This window comes from Ischnura elegans, chromosome 2 (assembly GCF_921293095.1).
Source record: "Ischnura elegans chromosome 2, ioIscEleg1.1, whole genome shotgun sequence".
Lineage (NCBI taxonomy): Eukaryota > Metazoa > Arthropoda > Insecta > Odonata > Coenagrionidae > Ischnura > Ischnura elegans.
Genome location: NC_060247.1, coordinates 17,509,167 through 17,531,392, shown reverse-complemented (window position 1 = coordinate 17,531,392; position 22,226 = coordinate 17,509,167). Strand labels below are relative to the sequence as shown.

Below are 22,226 nucleotides of genomic sequence, written 5' to 3'. Positions count from 1 at the left end.
CACAACAGTACATGGAGACGTTTTTGATGGAATAAATGGCGGAAAAGTACCTGAGAGTAAGTGCAAAAAATACAATTCTATAACCAATTTAGAAAAATATTGTGCACGCACCTCGCCATTAAGGAAGTTTTTAAAAATAAAAATCACTTTTTCACCTTCTTTCAATAGCTTCCCGAGCTACAATCTATAATAAATGGACCATCAGCGCGAAAGTTAAGCTACTTAAAAAATACAATCAAAATCAGGGCATTAACATGAATCCAAGAAAAACAGTAATAGGTCCAGCAGAATGGATAGTTTGCAATAGGACTTGAACAGAGAGCGTCGGAACAGCTGGAAAAACTTCTGTTGCATCTAAAAACCATGGCACCAGCAAAAACAGTTAGGTGTCTGATTTAAATGAAACCTAAAATAGAAGAAACAGACGTTGACGTGTACCATTCAGATTTATTGCATTATTGTTAGGGAATGCTGCAAACAGAAGAAAACTAAATTTGATGAAAAATAGACATCCAATTAAGATTACGAGTTAAAAGAACTAGATAGCAACCAAGTTATTCGGCCCTGCTCTCAATCAATAGAAAAAATATTTTAACGAAATAATTACCGTGGGTGGCTAAGGAAATAGAGCCCTCGGATATTTTTGAAAGGGGAAAAAATGAGGCGTTTGAGGAGAAACTGGTGATATAAATGGAGATAGCAGAGCACTTATGCGAGAAATATAGTATCACCTGATTGATGGAAGAAACGAATTGGATAGTATCCACTTCCTCGTGGTGAGCTCTGGGTAGTTTCTTCACGAAACTAGCAGAGAGCTACTTAGTGAAATGCTTGGTGTTCAGGTTCTGTTCTTTCTCAGCCTTGGCTGAATTTCTTGTTGAAAATAGCTCCACAGGTACGTTATTCGTCATTATGATTGATGTTAATTTAAAATAATTTACCTTGTTATTAATTTTTGTGGGATTACTTACTACCACATGATGACTTATTTGCTGAAAACTTAAATTCAATTGAAATAAATGTTATTTTACCTGCGATTAAGCCCCCAAAATGAAATTTTAGAAATTTAGGAAAAAATGCGTTGTGTTGTGCGGGTGGTCTACACTATAATTTTGTTGTTGATTCATAGGCATTGTTTGAACCATAGATTTTGTCAAATAAACTTCAAATTTCATTTTTATAAACTATAAATGTGTATTCACTCTTTAATATTATCCATTGCCCCATATTTTCATAAAAGTCGTCTTAATAGCCGTTCGATTATGAAATCAGCCTGATTTTTCGCAAAATTTTAAACTTTAGAGCTCGGGCGGCAGTGGTTAATATCATCCGATTTGAAAAACATTTTGCGTGCGAGATCGTTATATCATTTCGCAACTTTCCCGCATAGGGAAAATTTGATCAGGAAAATAAAACCTTTTTTCGGCCCACCGTTATGTTGATGTCAAGTAAATCACAACATCCATCGGATAGGATATTAAGCTGTGAACGCATTGGTACCTTTCGTTATGAGCAGGATGAAGCCGACGCCAGGTTTCTCTCTACCCTTCATTCGTTACTTCTCTACTATGGCGCAAATGACGTCAGTTGAAGGACGCCTCCTCCAAACAACATACCACACCATCTGACTGTTAATGACTCCTTGGAAAATTGATGATTGACCATGACGCAATATTCCTGACAGAGCACAATAGAAGGACGAGAAAACAATTAGCTACAATGAGAAACAATTTTTTTAGAATAATTAACGGACAACTGTGATTCCTACTCGGAGAAAGAGAAAGAGGAAGCGGCCGAAAAAGTTCTCTCTGCAATCTTCGCCGCATTAGCACGAATCAGGAAATTAAAGAGTGGATTTATTTTTATCATAATAGCGAAATAATTGCATGAGAGTGGCTGGAGACGGGGCCGCTGCCGTGTGGGCAATAAATCACTCCGGGGAGGAGGGAACTTTCATTCGTGTCGCCAAAATAGAAACCACCCTTCACGTCAAAAGACGAGTGCTCACTTCTTTCCCCTCGGCAGACGGAGATTATATCCTCCGGGGGAGGGAAATGAAATGACACGTTAGGGTTGCCAGCCACTGGGCATCAATCTTGTCGCTTCCATTGCGGTGAACACAAAAGACTCGATACAAGGACGGGAAGGGTGGGAAACATTTCCCATGGCACGCAACATTAAGTAGTTTGTTTCGCGGAACAGACCCACGGAAATTAACTTTGGAGTTTGGAAAAAACGGAACGGGATGGAAATGGAGAGGGACTCAAAATCCAGCTTTGGTCAAGAGTCCTGACTAAATCATCAAATAATAGAGTACCGAGTACTAAGGTCGGAGTAAATATAGGGAAATTCAGCTTGGTCGCATGCTACCAAGATAAAGGGGTAAAATCAGAAATAATGCGATGGTTCTGATATGTGCTATTGGCTGACTTCATAAATGGCGTTCTCTTGTATACCTACTGTTTGTTTTTAATGAAAATTTTGTATTCATTAAATATACTAATCATGAATAACAAAAAGTATGAATATTTCACTAAAATTCACCTTGATGCATTTCAATTGCTAAATTTTACCACATTCCATATTAATACCGTAGTCGGGGATTTCAATAAAAGCCTCAGATCTTGGTTATTGAACGGACACCGTGATTTCACCGTGAATATCATATTTCTTTCTCTATTGATTTTATGGTGCTAAGGATCTCATCCACTCATTTTTGTTTCAAGCATTAGCATAGACATATTACCTTCATCATTAAAAGGTTTAGAAAGGATCCTGAATATTAATCTTCCACAGAGAGCCAAAGGAGTATGCATCGCGAACGGAACGCGGATCGAAGCAAAAGTAATTTGTACACACCGTTCAAAATACTTTTCCTGTATCCTAATAACTATGAACAAGAGTAATTTGTGTCTTCTGCACGTGGATGAAAGACGGAATAAAAAAAATTCAAAATCACATACGATCAAGCTACTCCAACCCATCTCTGACCATTTTGTGGTGGTGGTTGGCTGGCGTCGTCGGTACCCAAGAGGCAATCAATATCCCAAAAATGTCCAGATAACATTTTCGGCGTTAATTACTGTTTTATTATTATATTTTAATTACTGTTTGGAAAAACAATTTTTAATATAAAAGATATTACAACTTGGCTAACAAAGCTATTTTTACAACTCCTTGTTGATGTTATAAATAGGATATCTGTATAACCTTGTCAATATATCCATTGTATAGTAACAACATGTTTTGGATATTATCAACCTTATTTAGGTATTCGATGGATATCGTCTGTTGCTTGGATATTTATTTTTTTTCATCCTAACGCAAATTATATTTTCTTTTAATTTAGCGTAAACAAAATTACAATAGGTATTACAATAAAATAATATAATATTCATTACTATTTACTATGGCAAAATGAAGATAAAAATGGCATGGAATGGTATGGGGCAAGGTAAAAAATTATGCCCTATACGAAGTATATCTAATGTCAAATAGCAGAAGTTATTTTTAGTGTTTATTCAATTCACAGGAGTCTTTCAAAACGTACTTTTAAATGCAGAAATAATCGTCAATTATTAAGAGACTGACATCAGAGATGCACTCTAAGGATGACTATCTGCTTTCATGTTTTTAGAGAATCAAGAAAAATATAGAAACTTCTTCATGGCGTCTACTGGCAAAAACAACATGCGTAAAAAAGTTAAAGCTAAAAATTTGGCACCCTATTTCTTTCCCTAAAAAAATCAATAGAATTTGGCTCTATCGCATTTACGATGCTGCATTTTGCATCCCGTTAAAATCATCCTCCTAAATAATAATATTTTCACTCCAGCAAACCCACGAATCTTTCCGTTAAAGCTTCCTTGAGGCCAAAGCTCGCCGCTGGATACCTTTCTCCCAGCTGTGCGGATAAACCTTGAGCTTTCACTCTGCATGCCTTCTGGGGACATCCCTCATACCTTCTCTATTTCTGTGAAATATCTTTGGGAGATTTTTCCACCCTTATCCCTATCATCTTCTAAGTTTCTACATCGGAAAGAGCTTCCTATCACAGCTGAAAGCATCTATTAAAAGTATGAGGCACGGGGATTCAGGTAGATATAACTATTAATCTATTTATGATAGCATATTGAAATTATGGATGTATTGAAATAATTGACACCACAAAGCCTTTAAAAATTTCTAAATGAATCTCGTATAAAAGTAATAGATGTTAAGAAGAGACAGTGGTATTAAGTGATATGAGATTTAAGTTTTTCCCCATGAAATATTTTAAGAATTTTTTCCTAGGTTATTGAAAATGAAGCGAATAACTTGGTGCACAGTGTAAGATGAATCACAAAATGATATGATTAAATTTTTAAATGTGAGAGTTCACTCTGAACGAACATTCTCAAAATCCATCTCGGCGGTTAGAAGAAACTCGTGAGCACAGATACACCATATTTTAATACGATTTAGACACAAGTAGACTAGGTATTCACGTGGTTAATATTTAACATAATGAAGGAAAAAAATTGAAAAAAGCGGTACTCTTAAAAATGGTATAACTCTTAAACCTTATCATTTTCTAGGTAAAACAGTGATTTTGCTGTAAAAATATGATATACTACAATACGGATAGATTTACAGGGCTTAGAACTTGTGATTATAAGTGCGCAATAGTCCTCCTAGTGTTTCGCAAGACATGCTCAAGGTACGTTTTCAAATGACAGTGTTTCGCGATATTTTTTTCCAATTTGTCAGCTAATGTTTCTTGAGAAAATATGCTGCTTCTCCTAATCGAATAAAGGTTTACGCTGCCGTCTTCCTTCTTCAAATATCTTGCATCAATCTATTTAATCGCAAACAAAGGATCATGACATGCAAACACTGCCGGTTCATCATTGGAATCGGTTAGGAATATATGCAGTATGCACGAACAGCCCTTAAACCTATGCTTGCCAGCTAGGAAAACAGTTTTATTTCTCCTTCGCTTAGCTCAGCGGTTTTAGAGATTACAGCAGCAGCATGAAGCCATGCATTTTACATTATTCATTTAGCGTCCTTAAATCTTCTAAAATTTGAACCAATAGTATGGCCTTAAGCTTCAATAACGGAGGCAGAGACCTTAGAATTTTATTTTCGATGGAGACGGTTGAGAAAGTGGAGAGCAAATGCCTGAATGGGACCTATGGGACCTAATAGAGTGACTTAAAACTTAATTTCTGTTTTTCAGTACTACAACGAGCTATTAAATTGATTCGTGCATTCTGCATTTCATTACACAAAGATGAATAATCCTTTTAAATTTTGACACGAAGAATAACTGTTCTAATGAAAATCCACTAACGATTATTAAGAACAAATTATATTTTCTACGCCTAAATATGACAGCCTTTTCTCGGGTGAAAATCCTATTTTAAATATTTAGTCTTACTTGATGGTGTTTTCACAGTGTTTTAACGGTGTTTTTCACAGTAAGAATATTTGTACGTTGTGTTGAATAGTAAGGTAATAGTTATTCCATTTCTTACACTAAAAAAATGAAATATAACACCTTCCACAAAAAAAATTTTTTTTGCTATGCTCAACCTAATTTTATGCCTAAGTGGAAAAATAATGCAGCTTGGACAATCAAAGTAAGTTCTTCACAATAATGTACACGGAAGAAGTTAAATTCGTTATGTGTACCTGAATCAAAGAATGTGTCAAACACAAACTTTGTTGCATACTTAGCCTTATGTATATTATTCGAAGAAAAATATGGCAGGATGACAAAACATTTAGGGTAGTGATATTATGGAAAAACAAAATCTTCTATATTATTTCTACTGTACAGATACCTTTTTCTCAACTTATACGCAGCCAAACTCTACAAATGAGGTACGAAAATGCACAGAATTTATCAGAGAACATGCGACGGCATATCTTACTTCCTAAATATCGCTATTGTGTCCTAAAATTGGTTTTTAAATAATTAAAAAAAAACAAAAAAAAACAAAAACCGGTAAATATTCCTGAAGTTAACGGCGCACAAACTGATACATTTGTTCATTTACAACAATATCTCGCATTCTTTAAATAACTTTTATCAAAATGCGACTGATTCCACATTCAAGTCTCCTGTTGATACGTAAGTATGAGCCATCATGTGCGTTTAACAGAGGATAGTGTAATTACTTCCAATGTTGTGTTTAAAGAGATCCTCTGACCTCAATTTGTACATGAACAATCCAATTAAATTTGTACATAAGACCCTGCCTTTTCTTTTCTACATTTTAAAATTAGAAACGCGCCTATCCCTCTGTGGACCTGCATTGAAAAGAGCGGGGGAAGCACGCTCGTTATGAACATAATTCAAAAACTTAGGGCAAGAGCCACATACCTTTTTTTTTAACAAAAATACGATTTCCACAATGTGCGAGTGCATGTAGTGTGTGCGTATAGTCAAAGCTCTTTCAGCCATCTTTCAGTACAGGTTGTTATTTTCGGCAAGAAGTTGTGATTCCCTTCACAAATACAATAATGAGTTCAATAAACATAAATAACATCTAAGTAAACATGCCAGCACTTAACCTTAATGATTCCGATGCCGGAGTCACGTGCCTTATCAGTGATTAACCAGCTTGCATTTCTTAGCAGCCACCGCGCGTGATGTAGTCAAAGCGCTGAAAAGATACAATAAAAATTGTGAGTATACAAATATGAATTTGAAATTGATTGTAAGGGGATATTAGGAACAGGTAAGCACGTAAAAATGACATATTTATTCAATAAAATAGTCCCTTTAAGCAATATGCTTAGCAAAAACAACAAATCGTTTCACACATAACTACGAGATTATGAAGAAGGGTCTCGGAATTACAAGGGTGATGAAAATAAATTGTCTTTTCGGATCGTAGTAAAAATTCATTACTTAAAAATTGTTATTTAATATTATGATGATTTTATTAGTATTATAAAGTATTATAAAAAATTCTAATTCCCACGATAAAAAGATCTGCACTTTTCTCGGGTGAAATGTAAAAATGTAGTGAAAACTTCATGAATCGCATTCATTTCGCATTAACTCATTCACAGATCTTCAATGTGTCATGAAATTTACATTTCCAACATGGGCATTTTACTCATTTGAACCGGAATTTGCAAATAAAGAAATTATAATGACCTAAATGCCATGATACTTTTGCGGAATTTAATCCAATTATATGCAATTGGATATTGGCAAATGCATCCAACGTCGCTGAATCTTTAAGCCATTTATTCCCAGAAACGACTATGGATCAAGGGAGATAGAGGCGGTGTTATCGCGAGCAGCAAGGTTTACTTCGCAATTGAAGCAGGAAAAATGCATGAGTGTTCCGTTGGAATACAATCTTCTCTTCTGCATCGCAGTTGCACCGAAGCCAGAAGTAAGAAATATGGAGAATGTAAAAAAAACAGGACGTTAAAAAAAACATTTAAAAAATAGGACGGACGTGCGCTTATACTGCGACTTGGATGGGCTACAGAATATTTTCCGGAGGACACTATCTCTGCAATCAGGGCACCTATTTACTTCTGCAGGAATCAATTTTGCCTTATTCCGTTTTCCCAGCAATATATGTGCCATCAGACCTGGAAGATAAACGTGCGAGCTAGGATACGGGTACAATGGCGTATTGCGCACAGCTTCAACGACTCGTCCCTTTTGGATATTTGAAGTTTTTACCGTATGCAGCATTGAGAATCTAATTAGTAATTGCATTGCCAATAATTGAGCTATAATGTCTGATTTAATTCAAAGAAAATTGAAAACTCTGCTTTAAGTTACATGCACGGTTTAGAACTAGGCGCGTTTAGTAAGTTAGTCAGCACCATTTTGAAACACAAAAAACATTGAACTTTTTATAACAATTTAATTTTTACGTGAAAGCCCACACTTTTTCCACATTATTTTCGTTGATATTAGGGAACTTATCAAACAAAATTTCGCAAGTTTTCGTCATAGACAATTGTCGCCTGAGTTGACAGCCACTGTAGAACTGTCGTTTTTATAATTTCATTGTTATCATAACGATAACCTCTTCGATGCTTCTTCAGATGGAAAAAAACGTAGTAGTCATGAGGCGCTAACTTAGGACATTATGGAGGATGATTAAATTGTTCCCAACCATATGAGGCAATGAGATCTTGAGTTCAATGGGCTGTGTGTTGACGGTCATTGCCATGCAAGTCTTGACAATTTTTCAACTTTATGATGTTTAAGGTCAGAATTGTTTAAAAGCTGAATTGTCACACGGAACGAAACATTGGTAGCTTGCGTTACACCTGCATCTAAAATTCAATCCATTAAAAGGTGGTAGGTAATCAATTTAATATTTATCAAATCGAGCAATAAGGAAAATCACAATTTGGTATCGATATGTATAAATCTTTCCAAACTTAAAATCCGTCACACTTACCAGCCTTTTTCGTATATAATATAGTTAAAAATAAGAAATAATGCCAAAAATAAATACAAATTAATTGTACCGTGATGCAGCTTCAATATGCACCATAATTCCTTTCATGAAAAATATTGAGCCAAAAAACTTTTTAAAATGTTTATTTTCATTTCGCAATAATAAAATTTTATACCTTTTGTAATTTTTTTGGAAAAAACGGATCATACAAGGATAATTTTAGTATTCGATTGCCCTATTGTGATCGCTCATCTACACATTAACTCTTGGTGGAAATTTTGGTAAACCTTGGTCCTTATAATTCGACCTTAGTCCATCAATTTGATGCAATCTCCAGAGGTACCGGTCGGGTTGAAACGGGATAGTGTCTTTTGAATGAAACAGAAGAGACGTATTTTAATTTTCGTCAAATGATGGGAAAGAGTTTAAAAATGAGTGCGAAAAAAGGGTGATTTCCCGCTCATTTTACGAGATTGCGACATTGATAAACTGGCAGACAGTAATACTTTAATTCATTTTTGCATAAATTGTTTGGTTTGAATTCATTTAACTCGAAAAAATGAAGCAGTACAGGCGGTATGAATTCATAACTTTGGCATAAGACAGTTTATTGGGACTGAATCTTAGAGCAGAGGGTTTTCTGGTGCGTTCGAGACTACGGCTACATGGACAAATTATTTGACCAAAGAGGAACACTGTCACCCCATTTTACGCTAATTTAAATGTGTATGTAACGTGCTGTGTATACTGTATCACACCAAATTGCGTATGCAGCCCCGCTCTTTTTTTTTTAAGTATAAGTTAGATAAGAAAATGCTTCATTCACACAAGGAATTACATCCTTTGGAGCAAGAAAAAAACAAGAATAGCTAGGATAGGTCTTGTGAGACTATAGAAAAAAATACAAAAAATAATGTAACCAAACTCTTACAATCCTTCACGATTCAAAAAGAAAGCTACAAAATCAATTTATACTAGAGGTTTAGCCCGAGCTTTGCGCCTCTAGAGGCCTTCGAACCTCTAGAGGCCTCGCTAAGAGTGAGCTAAGTTTCGGTGGTTTTGAGCACAGTTTATGGCGTGGCTTGCGTTTAGCAAGATTGGTGTACTATTTTTCTGCAACTGTCTAGGTGGAAGTTCCTGAAAAGTTTTTGAAACATTTTAGTGTCGCAATCCGAAGAAAATCCAGTAAAAGGTAATAGGTGTAAAGCTTGTAAAACCTTCATAAATAGTGAGATCTGATCAATGTCTTGATTGAATTCTAGTAAAAAATTCACTTTAAATGCAATTGTCATATGCTTAATTAAATGTTTTTTAAAACTCTAAAATAAACATAACTAAAAAGTTGTACTGTTTTGTTACTTTTAATAAAATTGAGATCAAAATATCTCCTGCTATTGCTGAATACGTTTTAAAAACATGCCTGGGCAATAATTTACGGGAGACTATTTTCCTTGAATACATAAAAACTTGGATTATTTAAATATGCTGCAAGCATTATTCCATGTAAATTGCTTCAGGAATAATCATTCATTAACGAATAATTTTTTTGCAATAGTCAGCACTTACATAATTAGGTATGCTATCAAAACTTCAATCTGGTAAATGCAAGTAATCACACGTATCAGGTAATTTCTACACGTAGGTGTAGTACTATGAAATAAAAACGATTAGTTAATGTATTTACAGAGTATTACTTTCACACTCAAGAATTTAATTTATAAAACTCGCTCCGCTTTATGAAACTCCCGTTTCGAAAAAAAGTGAATACACTAATTATGGGAACCGCAAACAAGACGTAGCAAAGTGAGTTAACTTTATCCTGTAAAAACTTCATGTAAAAATGATTTCAAATATTCCTGTCTGCCAGTTTATCAATGGCGCAGTCTCACATAATAAAAAAATTCCCCTTTCTGCAAAATATGCAGCTAGTGCCGTATGCCAGAGTACATGGGTTATATCTTCAGCACACTGGTGACTAGAATAGTCAAATAATGACTCAAATCTTTAGGGAACTTGAGTAAATGAAACGGTGGCAAATACACTGTAATGGAGGTCCTCCTTCATTGCACGGTGAACATAACCGACTCGGAGCTAACCAGTCATGCGTCTCCAGCGGAGCTCTAGTTAGATACTCAGTTCAGAACTTCTGTTCTGAAACATGGGCTGGAGAGAACATTCTGGAACGATTAAAAACATGCATACATGCTATGAACATAGACTGACCTCACGAACATAGTTTTCAGGCTCAAACAGAGATAAAAAAAGGATGCGTTCACAATTTGTAGGAACAGAAGTGGAATTGTCAAGTGAATTTTAAGTTTGCAGTTATGATCCTAGAAAAACGATAATTAAGTTTTTAAAAACCGTCATGTGGAACATCAATTGTATCTATAGAATTAAATTAACATATTTATTCCAAAAATGATCTAAACATAAAAGATGTTTACGAAACGGTTTATATACTGTATAATTTAAAATTAACATAATGTAAGGCAAAATCATTTTTGCTAACGAAAATAAAACAAATCGTTCATATTCAACGCAGATGAGTATCCTAAACTCTCAAATCACCTAGGAGTTAACACTGCTGGGAAAAAAATTGAAAACATTGAGGGTAAATGTTTGATACAGCTCATAGTCAATTAATGAATGCTAAGAAAAATCAGTAAGCTCAACTCAATCGTGGAAATCCTCAAGACAGAGATCTTTTACTTTTTTTAACGTAAGGGCAAAAAATCTCTTTCACATCGTAAGCAGGGCCACAAAGCTCCACGTCACTTTGCCACCACATAAATAAAATTTAAAATACATTTAATTTCAAAATGCCATAATATTTATTTGCTAAAAAGTTCAATTAACCATTGCGACTATTTACATTGTTTTTTTTACAAGTAAGTTGATATTTGGTGTTATATTTGTAGTTGCAAATATTTTCTTTAGCCTCCATGGGCTGAAAGAAATAAGCCGGCGGGCCGCATTCGTCCCGGTAGCTTCGCGTTGAAGACCCTGGCCTTAAATAATTACATACTTAAAATAAATATAACAAGCAAACCATAAGAATCTTTCTGAAGAATATTTAGGAGTTATGGGTTTAAGAAAAACTTCATTCATAGATAATCACCCTCGGCATGAGCTTCCCCTTTGTATCAGGGAATGGAAAAACATTCCGAGCATTACAGCCAGAGAGCGGATGGAGAAATAGATCCCAGGTGAAGGATTAGCATGTTTAGCCTGGCAATGGTGTTGGCAGAAGAACCTAATCAAGGAATACACTCCCAAGAATCCTAGCAAAAGACGCTGATTCGAGTGTGAAAAACGTTTTTACGACACCCCAGGCGAAATATTAAATTACCAGGACCATCAGGCAAACAATATATCACTGTAATTATCATGAATTCCAGTAATTTCTCACAAGAATAGTCTTCGCGTAGCAACATCAAAGGCTTAACTGGGGAGGTTTGTTCAGCCTGTAACCTCTTTAGTCATACAGATAAAATTCAAGGGTGGATAGCCGTATGATATAAAAGCCAGGTATCAAGTTAAAGTAACTTATTCATTCAGCAGATAGGCGAAAATTACATGCTGCAGTATTAACTTAATTTTAACAACAATGAAAACAGGTAAACACGCAGTATATTGAATGTTGCTACTTTGTGAGAATAAACCAGTAGGAACGTGTCCCTTTGCTTTCCGTAAAGCCTTTTGCACACAGAAACCTTTGCGTATTCGTGAAAATGAAAAAATGATAAAAGATACCTGAGGGCTTTTAATGACGACATTAAATTATTTAGTTGAAGTCACTGTTTGCGAGAGTCTTGCTTTGAGATTTCAAGTATGCATAGGGCACATAAACTGATTAAATAAATGCCTAATGAAATTTTAAAGCTCAAATATCTCCTCAGGTATAGTGTCGCAATGACTTAAGATATCAGTAAATTAACATTAAACAGACCGTACTTCAAAGGCCTGCATATAAGGAGCCTTAACAAACAAGGCTTTTCCTTTGCCCCTTATTTCTTTATTTTAATTATTTTATGACTAAAAGGGATAAAAATACACGTATTTAATTGAGGAGCTAATGGTATATACAATTTAAACCAAATTCTTATCTTTGAGATTTTTTCAATTTTTCCCTAAAATGTATTACATTCACCGGCAACACAAACGCTGTCATTCTAACTTGCGGGAGTTCATGAGAGAAAAAAGAGTCCAATAGTCCGTTTTAATTGTTATCACTGAATATTGATTAACTTTTCAAAAGTATAGTTAGTTGTTCACATGAACTTCAAGCTTCCCTGAGAGTAGTATGTAGTTGGGAAATGTATACAAGGAATTGTTTAAGGATAAATTGTAACTTCCAGGAGTGTCAAAAACAAACTTATTCTCAAAACGCCAATAGCCAAGGGATAATTCCATTCTCGCAGAAATATTGATTGTAATGATTTCCCTTTAGATGGTAGGCCAATTTTCAGCTCTAGAGCAGATGGGAAATTGTTACGCTGGTATCCTAATATATGAGCATTCTAAATTTCCACGTCATATTCATAAACTAGACAAAAAATTAAGAATAGTCAATTTTTATCAACTTTTCATGTTTAAAGTACAGTACCTCCATTCAAAAAGCTTTTTATGTACAACGAACGAATGTACAAAGAATTTTGCCTTCTAATACTCTGCTGAACTCAATAATTAGAAATCATGCGAGAAAATGAACATTGGTCGGTGAATGTTGTGACAATCCTGCATAAAACATTTGTGAAAAAAATACAAAGCGTAAATTCTGATAATTTAACAAAATGGGTAATTAGAATGAATAAGTATCATAAAAAAGAGCATGAAACAAAATGTAAAAACACAGAATGCATGTCATGAAAAGATTCACCTCAATGGGAAATATATAGGTTTCTCAATGTATAAGGTAAACATTAGCAAAATACTAAGTGTCACACACTGTCGACTGCATGCTTAAACATTTCGGTGATCATAAGAGGATGGCAGATGTGAAGAAAGAGTTACATTCATGGTACCTTGAGGAAATTTAAAATTTTTAGCTGGATATGATCAATATATTTGGTGCGAATTCCTGTGTTTCCAAAAATATGGAATATCTAAATGTATTAGCTACCTTTACTGCTTTTAAGACGTTGTATTATAAATTGCTGTAACTTTTCAAGGTATTTCTTGTATCCATCCTTTTTTAAATTACTGAATTTTACGCACATGAGTGGAAACCTCAGTGGAGCCATGTGACTTAGAGGGAACTTGTTTGTTTACATACATATGTATGGAAATTTCGCAAAAAATAGTATAACAGAATTTAAATGTTAATGAAAATTGTTTGAAATTCAATGTGATAAATTCCCGTCGAGTAGCCATGTTAGCACAGCATAAGAGAGTGCAAAAAGGGAAAAAAATTTGCTACATTCTTCAATGTCATTGTGATACCACGATTGATAATGTACTCAACATTTATTTCCTCTTCAAAAATACCATTTTTACCCTTCTAGGCTATATGGCAATACTTTTTAAAATACCATCATTATCAATCTACATTTCGGACCCTCCGCACAACGCCATTGTAGAGAGAAAATAAGTTTACAGAATGTTATGAAATACATGTGAACAGGTGCTCTGATTTACTTCACACCTCATGTTTCCTTCATTCTCCATCTAAGATAAGCATGAATGCAACATCACCAGAGTCCGAGAAATTAGCAAAGTCGGATGAAGCATTCGAAGGCGAAGGGGACCCGGAAAAGACAGCACCAGATTGCGACTAAGATTACGGGCGTCAGCAACTTTGGGCAACGCACTTACTAAGAGTTTTTGGGAGGGTGGAACGGGGAAGGAAGATTAAAGGTTCTAATTAAGCCTTTAGTGGCGCTGAGTGTACCCGAAAACATTTTGGTGGGAGTTTACCGCGTATCCTACCGTCAGCAAGGAAAGGAAAGAGCCGTGGGGAGAGGGACACGGAATAAAAGCGCGCGTTGGCTACCGTGGCAAGAGGGAGGGGTAAAAACCTCGGCCAACCCAAGAGGAAAATTCAGCCCTGGGAATGTAAGGGGTCGAGAAATCGGAGAATCAGACACCACTTAGAAGGACATATCTAGAGGGGTAAGTTGGAGTGAAATTCCAAGGCGTCGGAGTCAAAGCCAATTTCGCGTTGGTCTGATACGCTCCTACTTTTACACGAACATAGTTTCTTTCTCATCATTAAAGCTTCAACTTTTACATTGCAGTACTACATACAAAATAAGCTTCCAATTTGTCTACTGAGGTGGCTTGCAACCCATCGTATCACAAAAAACTATTAGAACAATCATCTTAGAAATGTTGATTTTTATTTTTAGGGGGCGTCTGTAGCTTAATGATATTGGGCATTAGAGATTAATCATTTGTGCTCCACAAGGATCGAATTTGAGACCGAAAAAATTTTATACTTAACAGAAGGTATTAAAATCTCAATTGGCATCGGAAATTGCATTTCATTGCTATACCTATATGTGATACGAGAATGTTTAAGCAATTAGTTGTTGAACCATTGAGAGACAACCTTCGAAAAAGTTATAAAAAAGAATTATTATTCGGACATTCAACATATATCCACGGGTATACGCCACCAGTTAGCGGTTAATATCTCATTGGATAATAGGCCTAATTCAAACTTTTTACTCGTTTTCATGGGGAACAATCCAACTAGAAACGTTAAAATTGCGAAACTTAATAATTTTCACATTCTTATGCATTTGAACAACCGGTTTTATCGTGGTCCGACATAAAATAATGTGAAATTTACAAATGTTTTGATTTTTATGGAGCATTTTTAACAATTGACGCTCCTAATTATGGATTATCTTAACATTGAAAACCAAAATAATGGGTATATTCAATAAAATATGCAAAACTGGCAGGTTAGTGTTTCAGTTTTGCGAAATTTTACGAACTCTACCCTCGATATTGCGTTAACTGGATCTTATTTTAATTTAAAATATTTAAAAATCCACGGGTAAGAAAAACGGTATCTTCAACTGAATTAACATAGCAGCAGAATTAACTTTCAGGAAGAGTCTAAATTACTTTCAAGGTGGTCCAATTCACCATCCGGAATCGGATGAATAAGAGAAATTTAAGGCAATATCATTTACACAACACCTAAAAATCACCATTTATTCGCTAAATAGAGATGAAATTTAAGCTACTCATTATCATCAAATCTGCTATGGCGGAGTAAAAAGAAAAATGCAAATTAGTCGTACGTCGTACAATACGTATTCCGTCGGCTATCTTCCACCCTTAATTAAAATCTTTTGAGCACAGAAGCACTTAATTTCCGACTCAGTGCTTCAAATAGATAGGGACTCCCTGATTCCTCTGTGGGAACCGTGCAGAGCAATACTGGAATACAGGAAGCACATTCTAAGCTACGATGGAATCACAACTTCGTGCTACACTCCATTGGTAACCTTGAGGCAGCTTTTGCTCAGCTTGGTTTATAATTGAGGAGTACCTTTGTATCTCGCTCGGCAAGCGCAAGAACAGCAGACTCTAATTACACCGCAACCCCACGGAATGTTAGATAAATGGCTTCATAAATGATCAAACTGAGATGCCAAAGCAAAGCCGCATAAATAGAGAGGCTAAAAAAATTTAAGTAGGTTAGTAGGCTCCATTTCTGTGTGGAATATTTTAATCACAATAAATTAGCCATAAAAATTAAAGCTACTGATTGAAAAATGACATCTGTATATGTTATTACTACAGTTATTCGATGCGTGAATTTATTTTCCTTTAACACGAAAATACAACAGTACATGACAGCCTCAATAGACCGATTAATTAACTTTTTACATGTTTTTTGCTGTAAGCTATGCTAATGGTGACAGTATTCTTAACCTCGCCCATCTCTTTAAAGCAGTGTCAAAATATGGCAATAAGCATTTTGAGTACAAAAAGTGAATTATAGCAAGACGAATTTTATACCATATTCTTGGCCATTATAAGCCCTTATTAAGGGATTATTAGCATTAATATGCACACTTAAAATAATGATTTATTTTATTGAAGATTTAAGGGGTCTTCATACGTGTGAGTGACTATCTTTCTCTGTAGAAGTCATCGCAGGAAATTTGTCAAATAAGTCAGAGGGATAGGGTAATTGATGGATACTACAACCTGGCCAATTTTCATGTGTTCATTCCGATTACTGGTCTAGTTGTAAAGGTCAATTGACAACTCATGCGTCCTTTAGAGATAAATTTACCGTTACTTTTTAATGGTTATTTCATCGCACACAGGGGTCCTGACTTCATTGATAATTTTCAACAGAAATACCGTTCCCTTTAGCTCTTAAACAACCACGTAAATTATAATAATTCAATACTGATCTGATCTATTTCCAATGATCTGATGTGTATCAGTGAAGAAAACTGGTCTCAAGTCGTCTGCCGGGTGATAGATTGGTGATTTAAAAAATCAATAGAAAAAGTCACTCGCGCGCTGAAAGACCCAGAAAAACTTAAACTAAATGTAAGTTGATTTCAAATATCAATAATGATGCTTCTTAATCCTAGGTGATGAATTTTGGATGCTATGATTAAGTTCAATACTAGAGGGTCCTTTATGAGTTCATGTGGAAAGGAAGGAATATTTGTGGCATATCCTTGAAGAAGGTAAGGTTTGTCAAGCGTGTTGTGGGAAAATATTCTAATGGAATTGTAAAAGAGGTGTGCAATTTCGCAGTCGTACGGCAACACCTTGAATATGCAGCAATCATATGGGTTCCGGCGCAGACTAACTTAATTCATGAGCTTAATAAAATGGAAAAGAAAGCCAGGGGATTCGTCAAAAGCTACTACGGCCGTACGGAAGGTGTTACACGGATTTTAATTTATTTAGCTGAGATCCGCTGGAGATTCGGAGGCTGTGCGCTAGACTCAGATTGCTTTGAGGCATTGACAGTAGATAAATTTCAGAAGGACACTGAGAACAATATATCGGAGAACATTACACCACTATATATCCAAATCCGACAGAGTAAGGGAGGGATTTTGCCGAACGGATAAGTATGGGAATTCATTCTTCCCCCGAGCAATGAAGGGCCATACTAAATGCTAGGTGAAACTTCGTCGCAGCATCTCCCTTTTACTTTTCAACGGCTTGTGTCCCAGCACATCCACCACACGTCTATTGCGGTGGTGTGCCGATTCTTAGTAGATGTAGATGTGACACTGTTCTTTTGGGGATGGAAAGTAGAATCATACCACCGAACAGAAATACGTCAGACATGAGCATAGCTCAACCGAGTGAAAGCATTTTCTCACCCACGCAAAACGGAAATCAAATGAAATGGATTGCAAATGGTTTCGGGATTATCTTGAGGTGGGCCGAGTTAAAGGTGCGATCAAGCGGAAGGGTTCGAGGCCGTTCGTAACATTCGCTTGCGGGAAATTTGGGCGGTTGAATAGCGCGGAAGGGAGTACACAGGAGAGAGAGGGAAAGTGCCAGATAGTGCGCTGGAGCAGAAGGTGAGTTGGAGTTGCCAGATAAAAACGAACGCCTCCTATGCGTTCGAAATACATGGAGTGAATACCGTAACAAGCATGAGGACGGTTGAGTGTAATGCAAACGAGGTATGGATGTAATACATTGGTTACACCCGGGTACACTAACACTTGAACAAGACCTAACTGTCATTTTTAATGTAGCTGCTTTACCATCCTTATATTTTCAAAGATTAGCGTTTTTTGATGGTAGCTTAAAAGGTAAAGTAATTTGCTATTGAACGAAGAATACAAGGTTCAAATCCCTGGCGATACTTTTGGGCAACCCAAATGTAATCGTCGAAAGCGAGGTGGCCCAGGGAAAGTAACTGGCCGCCCTGCCTTGAATGTGAAAGACCACATTAGTCTGACTTAGTCCTACCTCTGCGCTCATTTCTTGTGCTATTTGCACCACAGTTCAAAAAACATAAATTGAATGCAACAATTAGAAAAACAATTTTTAAAGTATGGGCAGTAAAAAAGAGGAATTCGGAAGATATGAAATTGCCAATACCAGCATTCTTATCGAAGAGAATCATTCGATATGTATTATAGAGGAGTTTTCATTTGCAATAAATAACAGAATATTCTTCGCTACTAGAAGAAACGTGTGTGAACATTAGCGTTCATTTGAACGGAGCGCGCATCTTCACCGTAGAATGTGGCTGGCACACGAAAAAGAGGGCCAAAAATAGAAGTTTTATCATGCCTAACTTGATTTTTTGTGTGCATGATTATTTTTGTATCTCATATTACGAAATAGAGTCAAAAATATATTTACTCTCCAAAAACAAAATGGCGATCGCAAATTATGGTATATAGTACTAAAATAAAAACTTTTTTCATAAGGTTAATGCATAACCAACTGGAGATGGGATGTTTTCATTTACACGCATTATATATATGCACTTATCTATCAAACCAATTATTTAATTTTTATATGCTATATGATACGTTTATATAATTTGAACGTAGAGACTGGAGACCAGTAAAAATTACACATGAGAAAACATTCATGCGGACAACGGTATTCCATGGTTCAGAATCTTGAACCATTGGAAAAAGTAGCCATACAAGAAAAGAGGCCTTTGAGGCCTGGTGCTGGAGGAGATTTCTGATGATTAAATGGATAGATTGGTGGGGGGAACAAAGTGGTATATGGAGGATTAGGAGAAAAAGGACACTATGGATCACTACTCACCGAAAAAGAACGCGGCAAATGGCCACGTAATGATAAACAGCAGTTACATGGGGAAGCTACATGATGGAAGGAAAAATTGATATGAAATTCCCTAGAGAAAAAGTCCCGAAGAAGAAATACCCAGGACAGACCGAAGAGAATACTGGTATAAATAGCCTCGGGCAGCTTAAGATATCTCTCGGAAAAAAGATTAATGGAGGCATGCAGTGTATCAATCTTAGAATCGCAGTATTACGAAAAATTGAATGAATTCGGCCATGGAGACATACCGCGGATATTTTCCTTTAGGATAAGCCTTTTATAAGCACTTTTGAAAGAAAAACGTTTTCTTTAGGTTTGTGGCTATCTTTTTCGCGATACATCCTGCATTCCCGCCGCTCCTGGGCGCGTCACCGCCGCTCCGACAGCATCACGCCCCTGTCGGCCCCCGAGCTCACAACTCGCTTCGCTCTCCGCATTCACCGCTCGTGACGCATCGGTCGTTTCCTTTCCCATCTCACCCCGCGCGCCCCAAGGGAATGCGAGAGAGGAGCGCGCGGAAAACTTTTCCCGGGAAAACTAAAGGAAAAGAGAAAGAGTGGAAAAAGTATTCCCATCTGATCTCTCTTTCTCATTCCAACACCGCTCTTCGGCTCTGCCAACTCCCATTCTCTTTAGCGCCATCCGCGTATACCTCTCTCTCTCTCTCTCTTTCGTTTCCTGCACTTCCTTAATTTCATCTCAAACCACCCTCCTCACTGTTTACTCTTCTACTTCCATTCCCTCCCATCTGCCTCTGGGCGGAACAAGACCTTACTTTCAGCTGACTCGATACTTTTTGCAATTTTTGAAACTCGCGTACAAATTCCCTCTCTACCTCAGCATTAAGCCGAGAAAAACTCATGTCATTTTTGCATACTTTCCCAAGTTTCCTCCGGTTGCATGTGGTGGGACCGGTATATGGTGAATGGCATTAGCATATCCCGCAGTAAATGGGTGTGTCGGAAAAAGTTTCAATTAATACATGATTATCAAGTGTCAAACAGTTGATTATACTGTGCTAGGATGAAAATGATTTCATTGATATTGAGCACAAAAAGTGTTAAATATATGCTCTCTTTCATTCATGAATCTCCAACATCATTAGAGGAATTTAATAAGGATAATATTTCAGGAAATTCGTCCCTCTAAACAAGAATTTTATATTCAAGAATATTTACCTTTGGAATCACTAACAACCTGAATTGAAATAATAGATAGTCAATAACTTCCTGTGGTAAAAAATGAACACTTCTCCCCAGCAGCCAACCCCAATTCTCTCTAACGCCCTCCAAATGTCTTTCTCTTCTTTCCTGCCCTACCCTTATTTCATCTAAAACTTCCCTCCTCACTGTTTTCCCTTTTCCTATCTATCGCTCCTATCAGTCTCTCGTCAGAAAAAAACCTTGATTTTTAGCTAATTCGAAACTTTTTTCAATTCTTGAAACTCTAACTGGTGTACTATATTTCTCTCAACGTAAGTAATATTCATCGTACTGGATAATATGACATTCACGTCAAAAATAAAATCAGAAAATTACACAGATAAAAACTTATTACACAACGCGTTCCATTTCAAACGCATCACTATTACCATTAAAAATACATTATAAACAGTGCTAGCACTGAAAACTGTTAGCACTAAAACGCGCCGTGAGATGAAGTTTTTTTTAAATGATGTATGCAAGAAACTCTTTCATTCATGACTTGCATCGTTAGTGCAAAGAACATACAGTATTTTGGGGCGCTCTTTCCTGCTTAGAAAGGAATTACAGCCACTGATCTTATCACTGTACATTTCAAATGAAAGTATAACAGACGACAACATACAGTGGCAAGAACAACCCATACCATTCTCTCCGTCATCCAACCCCCATTCCATCTAATGCCCTCCAATTCCTCTTCCCTCGTTTCCTGCACTTCCCTAATTTCATCTCAAAGTTCCATCCTCACTCTTCTCTTTCCCCTGCTCTTGTCTATGGTCGGAACAAAACCTTACTTTCCAACTAACTCGATAAATTTTTAATTTCTAGAAACTTTAAGGCGCGTACAATCACCTTCTCTACCTCAAAACCAGACAGCGCGTCATTTTAAAATACTCTCCGAAGCGTAATCCAACTACGCCAAATACTTGATAACGCTGTTCAACCATTGAAACGAATATTATGGCTATGTATGAGGTGCATGCAATAGCCCCTTTTCCACGACTCTCCTAGCTTATTTAGGAAATAGAAAATATTTTGGAGAACGATTTTCTCTGCAATTAATAATAATCACGTTTGCAATCACTACATATCTGAATTGAAATTATCAAAATTGAATAACTTCCAACTGTAAACATTAAACACCTTCCATCAGCAGGCAATCCCCTTTTCTTGAGCGCCTTCCATGCATTTCTCTCTCTCGTTCCCTGAACTTCCCTAATTTCATCTCTAATTACCATACCCGCTGTTTTCCCTTCGACTCACATTCCATCTTATCCGTATCTGGGTGAAACAAGGCATTGCTTTCCAGCTAACTCTGTTCCTTTCTTCAATTCTGGAAATCCTAACTCCCACATAATCTCCCTCTTCACTCCAGCATTAATCCCCAGATAGCACTCATTTCATTTTAAATTACTTTTAGTTTTGCATTCCGTAGTTTTTTTTTGGGTGATACGTGGTGGAATTGTTCTACCATGATTGAATTAGCGAATCTCACAGTTACGAAACATCATTTCACAACTCGTTTCAATGTGACTACATCACCATAGCCAGATTATATCCCACTGTAACGAGAGACTTATTTCTCATCTCACTTCAAATTCTATTTAATTCTTTAAAATCGTAGTTACATATAATAGTCTCCTCTTCGTACTTATAGTATCTTCTTTGAGTCCCAGATAGAGCTCTCTTGATTTCATAATGCTTTCCTATTTTACGTAGTCATTTCGGATTAAACTCAAGGAAACTGCATTAAAGCAATTAAAACTCTGTAACAAATTCCATGGATGATGTAAAAAGTTTAAATGCTACTATAATGCATTTCAATCCATGCTTC

The 22,226-nt window shown here is 36.3% G+C and overlaps 1 long non-coding RNA gene across 2 annotated transcripts in view; it reads right to left on the bottom strand.

The window, feature by feature from the left end:
* The window catches only part of LOC124174006, a 284,348-nt gene that overhangs the window by 193,367 nt on the left and 68,755 nt on the right, over positions 1-22,226 (bottom strand). For both annotated transcript variants that reach the window (XR_006868832.1, XR_006868833.1), the window contains exon 2: positions 6,562-6,653. This is a non-coding gene — a long non-coding RNA (uncharacterized LOC124174006). The remainder of the gene's footprint in view (positions 1-6,561; positions 6,654-22,226) is intronic.